Source organism: Arachis duranensis, chromosome 7 (genome assembly GCF_000817695.3).
Source record: "Arachis duranensis cultivar V14167 chromosome 7, aradu.V14167.gnm2.J7QH, whole genome shotgun sequence".
Classification (NCBI taxonomy): domain Eukaryota; kingdom Viridiplantae; phylum Streptophyta; class Magnoliopsida; order Fabales; family Fabaceae; genus Arachis; species Arachis duranensis.
In genome coordinates this window covers 59,428,758-59,441,123 of record NC_029778.3, presented here as the reverse complement: position 1 = coordinate 59,441,123, position 12,366 = coordinate 59,428,758, and positions in this window count along the sequence as shown.

Below are 12,366 nucleotides of genomic sequence, written 5' to 3'. Positions count from 1 at the left end.
CTGAAGCACGTCACAGTCATTCATTACCGGAATCCTACTCGGAATACCACATACAAGGTTAGACTTTCCGGATTCCCAGGATCCTACTCGAAATACCACAGACAAGGTGAGACTTTCCGGATCCTCATAAATGCCGCCATCTATCTAGCTTATACCACGAAGATTCTGTTGGGGAATCTAAGAGATACACATTCAAGCTCTGTTGCATGTAGAACGTAAATGGTTGTCAATCACGCACGTTCATAAGTGAGAATGATAATGAGGGTAATTTGACTCATCACATTCATCATGTTCTTGGGTACGAATGAATATCTTGGAATAAGAATAGAAGAGATTTGAATAAAAGAAGATAGAATTTCATTAATACTTGAGGTACAGCAGAGCTCCACACCCTTAATCTATGGTGTGCAGAAACTCCACCGTTGAAAATACATAAGCAAGGAGTTCAGGCATGGCCGAATGGCCAGCCGTTTTTCTGGCGTTTAACTCCAGACAGCAGCATGTACTTGGCGTTCAACGCCAAGTTACGTCGTCAATTTCCGAATAAAGTATGGAGTATTATATATTTCTGGAAAGCTCTGGATGTATACTTTCCAAAGCCGTTGAGAGCGCGCCAATTGGAGTTCTGTAGCTCCAGAAAATCCATTTCGAGTGCAGGGAGGTCAGATTCCAACAGCATCAGCAGTCCTTTTGTCAGCCTTTTTCAGAGTTTTGCTCAAGTCCCTCAATTTCAGCCAGAATTTACCTGAAATCACAGAAAAACACACAAACTCATAGTAAAGTCCAGAAATGTGAATTTAACATAAAAACTAATGAAAACGTCCATAAAAGTAGCTTAAACTTACTAAAAACTATCTAAAAACAATGCCAAAAAGCGTATAAATTATCCGCTCATCACTAAGCAACAAGATTCACCATCAGTTGTTCAAACTCAAACAATCCCCGGCAACGGCGCCAAAAACTTGGTGCACGAAAATTGCAATCACACTTTTGCAATCCGCACAACTAACCAGCAAGTGCACTGGGTCGTCCAAGTAATACCTTACGTGAGTAAGAGTCGAATCCCACGGAGATTGTTGGTTTGAAGCAAGCTATGGTTATCTTATTATTCTTAGTCAGGATACCAACAACAGTGTTTTTAAGTTCAATTGTAAAAAGTGAAAGGGCATAAAATAAATAATTGTTACTCAATAATGGAGAATATGTTGGAGTTTTAAAGATGTTTTGTCTTCTGAATTTCTGTAACATAATACTTCCTCACTTTCATAAATGCAAGGCTTCTTCCATGGCAAGCTGTATGTAGGGTGTCACCGTTGTCAATGGCTACTTTTCATCCTCTCAGCGAATGAACATCTTAGATAGGAACAAGCATGTTTGAATGGAAAACAGAAATAATTGCATTAATTCATCGAGATGCTGCAGAGCTCCTCACCCCCAACAATGGAGTTTAGAGACTCATGCCGTCACAAGGTATATAATTCAGATCTAAAATGTCATGAGATACAAAATAAGTCTCTAAAAGTTGTTTAAATACTAAACTAGTAACCTAGGTTTACAGAAAATGAGTAAACTAAAATGAATAGTGCAGAAATCCACTTCTGGGGCCCACTTGGTGTGTGCTGGGGCTAAGACTTAAGCTTCTCATGTGCCTGGGCTGTTTCTGGAGTTGAACGCCAGGTTGTAACCTATTTCTGGCATTGAACTCCAACTTGCAACCTGTTTCTGGCGCTGAACGCCAGACTGCAACATGAAACTGGCATTAAACGCCAGTTTACGTCATCTATCTTCGTGCAAAGTATGGACTATTATAATGCTGGAAAGCCCTGGATGTCTACTTTCCAACCCAATTAAGAACACGCCAATTGGACTTCTGTAGCTCCAAAAAATCCATTCCGAGTGCAGAGAGGTCAGAATCCAACAACATCAGTAGTCTTTTTTCAGCCTAAATCAGATTTTTGCTCAGCTCCCTCAATTTCAGCCAGAAAATACCTGAAATTATAGAAAAACACACAAACTCATAGTAAAGTCCAGAAATACAAATTTTGCCTAAAAACTAATAAAATTGTACTAAAAACTAACTAAAACATACTAAAATCTACATGAAATTACCCCTAAAAAGCGCATAAAATATCCGCTCATCACAACACCAAACTTAAACTGTTGCTTGTCCTCAAGTAACTAGATAAATAAAATAGGATAAAAAAGAAATTAAGAAGCAATAATATCTCAGAGTTTCAAGTGAAGCTCAGATTCTAATCAGATGAGTGGGTCTAGTAGCTTTTTGCCTCTGAATAGTTTTGGCATCTCACTTTATCCTTTGAAATTCAGAATGATGGGCATCCATAGGAACATAGAATTCAGATAGTATTATTGATTCTCCTAGTTTAGTATGTTGATTCTTGAACACAGTTGCTTTATGAGTCTTGGCCGTGGCCTTAAGCACTTTGTTTTCCAGTATTACCACCGGATACATAACTGCCACAAACACATAACTAGGTGAACCTTTTCAGATTGTGACTTAGCTTTGCTAGAGTCCCCAATTAGAGGTGTCCAGAGTTCTTAAACACACTCCTTTTCTTTGGATCATGACTTTAACCACTCAGTCTCAAGCTTTTCATTTGGACCTGCATGCCACAAGCACATGGTTAGGGACAGCTTGATTTAGCAGCTTAGGCCTGGATTTATTTCCTTGGGCCCTCCTATCCATTGATGCTCAAAGCCTTGGATCCTTTTCACTCTTGCCTTTTGGTTTTAAGAGTTGTAGGCTTTTTCTTTTTCTTTATCCAATGATTCCTCTTTTTTTTTCACTGCTTTTTCTTGCTTCAAGAATCAATTTTATGATTTTTCAGATCATCAATAATATTTCTCTTGTTCATCATTCTTTCAAGAGCCAATACTTTTAACATTCATGAATTTCAATATAAAAAATATGCACTGTTCAGGCATTCATTCAGAAAACAAAAAGTATTGCCACCACATATAAATAATTAGAATTTTCCTTATTAAGAACTCGAAATTAAATTGCCTCTTTATTCTAAAAATCTACTATTTTATTCATGCTTGATGATGATGAAAAAAGTAAATTATAGCTTAATTAGAAATAAAATAAAAATAGATATACTAATTACTACTACTCCTATATAACTTCTAAGGTAAATCTATAAGACAACAATCACAGAGTAAAGCTAAGATCAGGACTCAACAACCTTTATTTTGGGAAGTGGATGTTCCTCTAGTCTGTGGGGTGCTTGATCCTTCAAGAGATAATTTCTGACACTTTAGTTCCTTCAAGTCACGCCTTTGCTCTTCTTGTTCCCCAAGCAGTTTGCAAAGCATGCTATTTTGATTATTCTGTTCTTCGTTTATTTGGTCTATAGCTTCTTGCAACTTGGTAACCGATGCTTCAAGATGCTCCCAGTATTCAAATTGAGGAAATTCCAGGAGGAATTTCTGTTCTCTCCTCTTGATGGGGTCATCCTGCACTTGTTGTTTTTTCATTGATGTTTTGGTGATTGATCGCTCGAATGAGATATACTCAGTTATTCCCATCTTTACTTCAGCATCTTTACATAGCATAGATATTAATCTAGGATAAGCCAATTTGGCATCTTTGGAGTTCTTGTTTGCAATTATGTAAAGTTCACACGAAATCAACTGATGAACTTCCACTTCTCTTCCTAACATAATGCAGTGGATCATCACTGCTCTTTTAACAGTGACCTCAGAGCGGTTGCTAGTAGGCAGTATAGAACACCCAATGAAGTCCAGCCAGTCTCTGGCGACTGGTTTGAGATTTTCTCTCTTGAGTTGATTTAGGACGCCCTTGGTGCTGGTGGTCCACCTGGCTCCAGGGAGGCATATGTCCTCTAGAATCTTATCCAGGCCTTTATTTGTTCTCATCATTCTCCTATTAAAGGAGTCTGGGTCATCTTTCAGCTGAGGTAGTTTAAAGATCTCCCTGATTTTATCAGGGTGGATGTGAACAATTTTTCCTCTGACCAAGGTCCAATAGTCATAGAGAGCAGTTCCAGATATTCTCTGCCTGTCTGTTTACCACAGATTAGCGTAGAATTTCTGAACCATGTTTCTTCCCACCTTTGTCTCAAGATTAGCTAGGATTTCCCAGCTCCTGTTTCGAATTTGCTCTTGGATCTCCAGATATTCATCTTCTTTCAGATTGAATTTGACTTCTGGGATCACTGACCTTAGACCCATTATTTTGTAGTAATGGTCTGAATGTTCTTTGGTTAAGAACTTCCCTTGATTCCAAAGTGATTTTGGAATACTCTCTTTCTTGCTTCTTGGAGTGGGTTATTTTCCTTTAGGAGCCATGATCTTAGTGGGTATGGTTTAGTGATCACGGATAAACATACCAAACTTAGAGGTTTGCTTGTCCTCAAGCAAAAGAAAAGAAATGAGAGGGATAGAAGGAGAGCTTGTTTTCGAATTGTTGAGGAGAGGGGAGAGGCCGAGAGTGGATTTAAAGGGAGGGGGTGGGTTTTCAAAAATTTTGAAAAAATATAGGATAGAAGATATGATTTGTAAAAGATAAATATGATAGGAAAAAGATATAATTGAAAATTGAAAAGATATAGAAGATATTTGAAAAAGATAAATCTGAATTTTCTTAAAAAAGGATTTGGGATTAATTTGAAAAGATAATTGATTTTTTTTAAAAAAGATTTGAAAAGAAGTTGGATGGGATTTGAAAAAGGATTTGTGTTTATGAATTAAGATACATTTGATATTTTTGAAAAAGGGATTTTAGAAATTAGGATTAAAATTTTTGGAATTGAAAGATGAGAGTTTGTAACATGTTTATGAAAGAAATCATGAATTGGAACATAAAAATTTGAAAAAATGTGAATTGAAAACGAATTCACCTCCTCCCCACAATCCTGGTGTTAAACGCCCAAACACTGCATGTTTTGGGCGTTTAACGCCCATTTGCAGCTTCTCCTGGGCGTTCAACACCCAGCTGTTGCTTCTAGTTGGTGTTGAATGCCAGGAACTCCTTTGTCACTGGGCGTTTTTCTGAACGCCCAGGATGCTGTAAATCTGGCGTTAAACGCCCAGAAGGTGCTTCTTTCTAGCGTTCAACGCCCAGAAGATGCTTCTTTCTGGCGTTTAACGCCCAGATCACTATCCTTACTGGCGTTGAACGCCCAGTAGATGCTTCTTTTGGGCGTTCAACGCCCAAAACAGCTCTTATTGGCTTTTTCGCACCAGTGAGCTTCCTTTTTGCTGTTTTATCCTACGAATCCTTCTGTAACTCTGTGAATTCAGCAATTGCTATTTTACCTTGAAGATAATTGACATAAACCTGTAAAAATCAATTAATTAACAAATAAGCTTTGTAAATGACTGGGTTGCCTCTCAGCAAGCGCTTCTTTATTGTCTTTAGCTGGACTATTACTAAGCTTTAATCAAGTCTCAGTTTTGAGCATTCTTACTCAAAATTGCTTTCAAGATAATGTTTAACTCTCTATCCATTAACAATGAACTTTTTGTTAGAATCATTATCCTGAAGCTCCACGTATCCATATGGTGACACACTTATAATCACATATGGACCTCTCCACCGGGATTTTAATTTCCCGGGGAATAATCTGAGCCTACAATTAAATAGCAGAACTTTCTGCCCTGGCTCAAAGACTCTGGATGATAATTTCTTATCATGCCATCTTTTTGCTTTCTCTTTGTAAATTTTTGCATTTTCGAAAGCATTGAGTCTGAATTCCTCTAGCTCATTTAACTGGAGCAATCATTTTTCTCCAGCTAACTTGGCATCAAGGTTTAGGAATCTGGTTGCCCAATAGGCCTTATGTTCCAGTTCAACTGGCAAGTGACAGGCTTTTCCATACACCAGCTGGTATGGAGAAGTTCCTATAGGTGTCTTGAATGCTGTTCTGTATGCCCACAGAGCATCATCCAAGCTTTTTGCCCAATCCCTTCTACGGTTAATCACAGTCCGTTCCAGGATTCTTTTAAGTTCTCTATTAGAGACTTCAGCTTGCCCATTTGTCTGTGGATGATATGGAGTAGCTACCCTGTGGCTAACTCCATATCGAACCAAAGCAGAGTAAAGCTGTTTATTGCAGAAATGAGTGTCCCCATCACTAATTAGTACTCTAGGGATACCAAATCTGCTGAAGATGTGTTTCTGAAAAAATTTCAGCACTGTCTTAGTATCATTAGTGGGTGTTGCAATAGCTTCCACCCATTTGGATACATGATCCACTGCCACCATAATATAAGTGTTTGAGTATGATGGTGGGAAAGGTCCCATGAAGTCAATACCCCATACATCAAACAACTCAATCTCCAGGATCCCTTGTTGAGGCATGGCATAACTGTGAGGCAGATTGCCAGATCTTTGGCAACTGTCACAATTAAGTACAAACACTCGGGAGTCTGTATAGAGAGTAGGCCAGTAGAAACCACATTAGAGGACTCTTGTAGCTGTTCGCTCACTTCCAAAATGTCCTCCATACTGTGATCCATGGCAGTGCCAGAGGATCTTCTGTGCTTCTTCTTTAGGCACACATCTACAGATTACTCCGTCTGCACATCTCTTGAAGAGATATGGTTCATCTCAAAGATAGTACTTTACATCCGTGATCAATTTCTTTGTTTGATGCCTACTGTACTCTTTGGGTATGAATCTTACTGCCTTGTAGTTTGTAATGTCTGCAAACCATGGCACTTCCTGGATGGCAAAGAGGTGCTCATCTGGAAAGTTTTCAGAGATTTCAGTAAGAGGGAGGGACGCCCCTTCTACTGGTTCTATTCGGGACAGATGATCTGGTACTTGGTTCTCTGTCTCTTTTCTATCTTTTATTTCTATATCAAACTCCTGTAGAAGCAACACCCATCTGATGAGTCTGGGTTTTGAATCCTGCTTTGTGAGTAGATATTTAAGAGCAGCATGGTCAGTGTACACAATCACTTTTGATCCTACTAAATAAGATCTGAACTTGTCAATGGCGTAAACCACTTCAAGTAACTCTTTTTCTGTGGTTGTGTAATTTTTCTGTGCGTCATTTAAAACACGACTGGCATAGTAAATGACGTGCAGAAGCTTGTCATGCCTTTGTCCCAACACTGCACCAATGTCATGGTCATTGGCATCACACATTAGTTCAAATGGTAATGTCCAGTATGGTGCAGAGATGACTGGTGCCGTGACCAGCTTAGCTTTCAGAGTCTCGAACGCCTGCAGACACTCTTTATCACAGATAAATGGCGTGTCAGCAGCTAGCAGACTACTCAGAGGTTTGGCAATTTTTGAAAAATCTTTTATAAACCTCCTATAGAATCCTGCATGCCCCAGAAAGCTTCTGATTGCCTTAACACTGCCAGGTGGTGGTAATTTTTCAATTACCTCTACATTAGCTTGATCTACTTATATTCCCTTGTTCGAAATTTTGTGCCCAAGGACAATTCCTTCAGTCACCATAAAGTGACATTTTTCCCAGTTTAAAACCAGGTTAGCCTCTTGGCACCTCTTTAGAACAAGTGCTAGATGGTCAAGACAGGAGCTAAATGAGTCTCAAAATACTGAAAATTCATCCATGAAGACTTCCAGAAATTTTTTCACCATATCAGAGAAAATTGAGAGCATGCACCTTTGAAAGGTTGCAGGTGCATTGCACAGACCAAATGGCATCCTTCTGTATGCAAATACTCCGGATGGACATGTGAATGCTGTTTTCTCTTAATCCTGGGGATCTACTACAATTTGATTATAACCTGAATATCCATCCAGGAAGCAGTAGTATTCATGACCTGCTAGTCTTTCTAGCATCTGGTCTATGAATGGTAAAGGAAAATGATCCTTTTTGGTAGCTGTATTGAGCCTTCTATAATCAATACACATACGCCACCCTGTAACTGTTTTTGTAGGAACCAGTTCATTTTTTTCATTATGAACCACTGTCATGCCACCCTTCTTAGGGACGACTTGGACAGGGCTTACCCAGGGGCTATCAGAAATAGGATAAATAATCTCAGCCTCTAGTAATTTAGTGACCTCCTTCTACACCACCTCCTTCATGGTTGGATTCAGCCGCCTTTGTGGTTGAACCACTGGCTTAGCATCACCCTCCAATAGGATCTTGTGCATGCATCTGGCTGGGCTAATGCCCTTAAGATCACTGATGGACCATCCAAGAGCTGTCTTGTGTGTCCTTAGCACTTGAATTAGTGCTTCCTCTTCCTGTAGCTCTAAGGTAGAGCTTTTGATTACAGGAAAGGTATCACCTTCTCCCAGAAATGCATATTTCAGGGATGGTGGTAATGGTTTGAGCTCGGGTTTGGGAGGTTTCTCTTCTTCCTGAGGGATTTTTAGAGGTTCTATTATTCTCTCTGGTTCCTCCAGATCAGGCTGAACATCTTTAAAGATATCTTCTAGCTCTGATTCGAGACTCTCAGTCATATTGACCTTTTTTACCAGAGAATCAATAATATCAATGCTCATGCAGTCATTTGGGTGTCTGGATGCTACATAGCTTTGACAACATTCAACTTAAACTCGTCCTCATTGACTCTTAGGGTCACTTCCCCTTTTTGGACGTCAATGAGGGTTCGTCCAGTTGCTAGGAAAGGTCTTCCTAGAATGAGAGTTGCACTCTTGTGCTCCTCCATTTTCAGTACTACAAAGTCAGTGGGAAAGGCAAATGGTGCAACCTTGACAATCATGTCTTCAATCACGCCTGATAGGTATTTAATGGAACCATCAGCAAGTTGGAGACATATTCGGGTTGGTTTGACTTCATCAGTCAACCCAAGCTTTTTGATAGTAGATGCAGGTATTAGGTTGATACTTGCCCCAAGATCACATAGAGCTTGCTTGGTACAAGTACCTTCTAATGTGCATGGTATCATAAAGCTTTCGGGATCTTTAAGCTTCTCAGGTAAGCTTTTCAGAATGACTGTACTGCATTATTCAGTGAAGTAAAATTTTTCAGTTTCCCTCCAATCCTCCTTATGACTTAAGATCTCTTTCATGAACTTAGCATAAGAAGGTATTTGCTCATGTGCCTCTGCAAACAGAATCTTTATTTCAAGAGTCCTGAGGTAGTCTGCAAAACGGGCAAATTGCTTATCCTGTTTCGCTTGGCGGAGTTTTTGAGGATAAGGCATTTTGGCTTTGTATTCATCAACCTTAGTTGCTGTAGGTTTATTGCCTACAGATGTGGGTTGAGAAGCCTTTTTAGAGGGGTTGCTATCAGCACTTGTATGTGTCTGATCTCCCACTGGCGTTTGAATGCCAGGGGTGGAAGCTGGAGCGGTGTTAGACGCCAACTCCTTACCTGTTTCTGACGTTTGAACGCCAGAACTGTGCTTCCTTTGGGCGTTCAACACCAATTCCCTGCTTGTTTCTGGCGTTGAACGCCAGGACTGAGCATGGGTTGGGCGTTCAACACCAGCTTTCCACCCATTTTCTGGCGTTTGAGCGCCAGAATTATTCCTCTTTGGGCTCTGACTGTCCTCAGAGGGATTTTGGGTAGCAGTCTGTTCATTTCTTGTCTTCCTGCTACCTTGAAGTGAGGTATTTAATGTTTTTCAACTTCTTAATTGAACTGCTTGGCACTCTTCTGTTATTTGTTTTGATAATTGCTGTTCTGTTTACTTCAACTGTATTTCCATATTCATATTAGCCATTCTTGTTTCTTGTAGTATCTCCTTGAATTCGGCTAGCTATTTTGTTAGAAAATCTAGTTGCTGATTGAATTCAGTAACTTGATCTGCAAGACTGAGTTCAGCAGTCGCTATTTTAGCCTCTTTATTGATGGAAGATTCACTGCTTAGGTACAGATGCTGATTTCTGGCAACTGTATCAATAAGCTCTTGAGCTTCTTCTATTGTCTTTTTCATGTGTATAGATCCACCAGCTGAGTGGTCTAGAGAAGTCTGAGCTCTCTTTGTAAGCCCATAGTAGAAGATGTCTAACTGCACCCACTTTGAAAATATTTCAGAGGGGCATTTTCTTAGCATCTCTCTGTATCTCTCCCAGGCATCATAAAGGGATTCATTATCTCCTTGTTTGAAGCCTTGGATGCTCAGCCTTAGCTATGTCATTCGTTTTGGAGGAAAATAGTGATTCAAAAATTTTTCTAACAGCTGTTTCCATGTCTTTTATGCTGTCCTTAGGTTAGTTATTTAACCACCTCTTAGCTTGGTCTTTTACAGCAAATGGAAATAGTAACAATCTGTAGACATCCTGATCTACTTCCTTATCATGTACTGTGTCAGCAATTTGTAAAAATTGTGCCAAAAACTCTGTAGGTTCTTCCTGTGGAAGACCGAAATACTGGCAACTTTGCTGCACCATGATAATGAGCTGAGGGTTCAACTCAAAACTACTAACTCCAATGGAGGGTATACATATACTACTCCTATATGAAGCAGTAGTGGGGTTAGCATATGACCCCAGAGTCCTTCTGGACTGTTCATATCCACTTAAGTCCATAATGGAGAAAGGGAGATGATGTGAATATATTTTATTTATTTTATTATATATAAAAATTTTGAAATAATAAAATAAAATAAAATAAAGACGACAATAAAATTAAAAATAAAAAAATAAAAAAAGAATTTAAAAATATTTTATGAAGATTTTCGAAAAAGTGAGGAGAGAGAAAGTGGTTAGGATATTTTTGAAAAAGATATAATTTAAAAAATTTTGACCAAGTCAACCCAAGTAATTCGAAAATTATGAGAAATTAAAGGAGAAGTTATTTTTTTACTTTTGAATTTTACTATGAAAGAGAGAAACACACAAAAGACACAAGACTTAAAATTTTTTAGATCTAATGCTCCTTGTTTTCAAAAATTTTGGAGGGAAAAACACTAAGGAACACCAAACTTAAAAATTTTAAGATCAAAACACAAGAAAGACTCAAGAATACCTTGAAGAATCACAAGAACAACAAGAACAAAAGAAAGAACACCAAACTTAAAATTTTTAGAAAACCAAAATAAATTTTCGAAAATTAAAGAAAATTAACAAGAACATAAGCCAATTGCCAAAGAACATAAGCCAACGCTCTAGCCAACTGAGCTATAAATGTAACGTGTTTTAATATTGTATAAAAAAGTATTTTTGAAAACTAATATTTTGAAAAAGCACAAGGAAAACACGAAAACATATAGAACAAGAAAAACCAAAGATCAAATAAGAGAAATTGACAAGAACAATTTGAAGATCAAGAAAAAACAAAGAGCATACAATTCAAAAATTGAAAGATAAAGAAAAGTATGCAATTGATACCAAACTTAAAACATGACACTAAACTTCACAGAAAAACTAAAAAATTAATAAAAAATAATATTTTTGAAAAAGTTTTTAAAAGGGATAATAAAATATGCAATTCTAGTGACTTTAAACCAAAAGGACTAATTTTTCCTAATCTAAGCAACAAGATTCACCGTCAGTTGTTCAAACTCAAACAATTCCCGGCAACAGTGCCAAAAACTTGGTGCACGAAAATTGCAATCACACTTTTGCAATCCGCACAACTAACCAGCAAGTGCACTGGGTCATCCAAGTAATACCTAACGTGAGTAAGGGTCGAATCCCACGGAGATTGTTGGTTTGAAGCAAGCTATGGTTATCTTATTATTCTTAGTCAGGATACCAACAACAGTATTTTTTAAGTTCAATTGTAAAAAGTGAAAGGGCATAAAATAAATAATTATTACTCAATAATGGAGAATATGTTGGAGTTTTGAAGATGCTTTGTCTTCTGAATTTCTGTAACATAATGCTTCCTCACTTTCATAAATGCAAGGCTGCTTCCATAGCAAGCTGTATGTAGGGTGTCACCGTTGTCAATGGCTACTTCCCATCCTCTCAGTGAAAATGGTCCAAATGCTCTGTCACAGCACGGCTAATCATCTGTTGGTTCTCGATCATGTCAGAATAAGATCCATTGATCCTTTTGCGTCTGTCACTACGCCCAACACTCGCGAGTTTGAAGTTTGTCACAGTCATCCAATCCCAGAATCCTACTCGGAATACCACAGACAAGGTTTAGACTTTCCGGATCCTCATGAATGCTATATAATATGTCATATTTAATATTTACAAAAAATTTTAATCTTTTAACTTATTTAAAATATACAAAAATATTTATAATAAAATATAATAAATTTAAAATATCTCATAATTTTATTAATAATAAATAATTATTTATATATTTAATTATATTTTAACAGGCCCAGGCAGGCCTGATAGGTCTATAAGGCTAATTAGTGAGCCTGGACCTGGCCTATTAATGTATTAAGGCTTTTAAAAGAGCCTGGGCCTGTACCTATTTTATAACAGGCCAGGCCAGGCCAGGCCAAACACAGGCCAGGCTG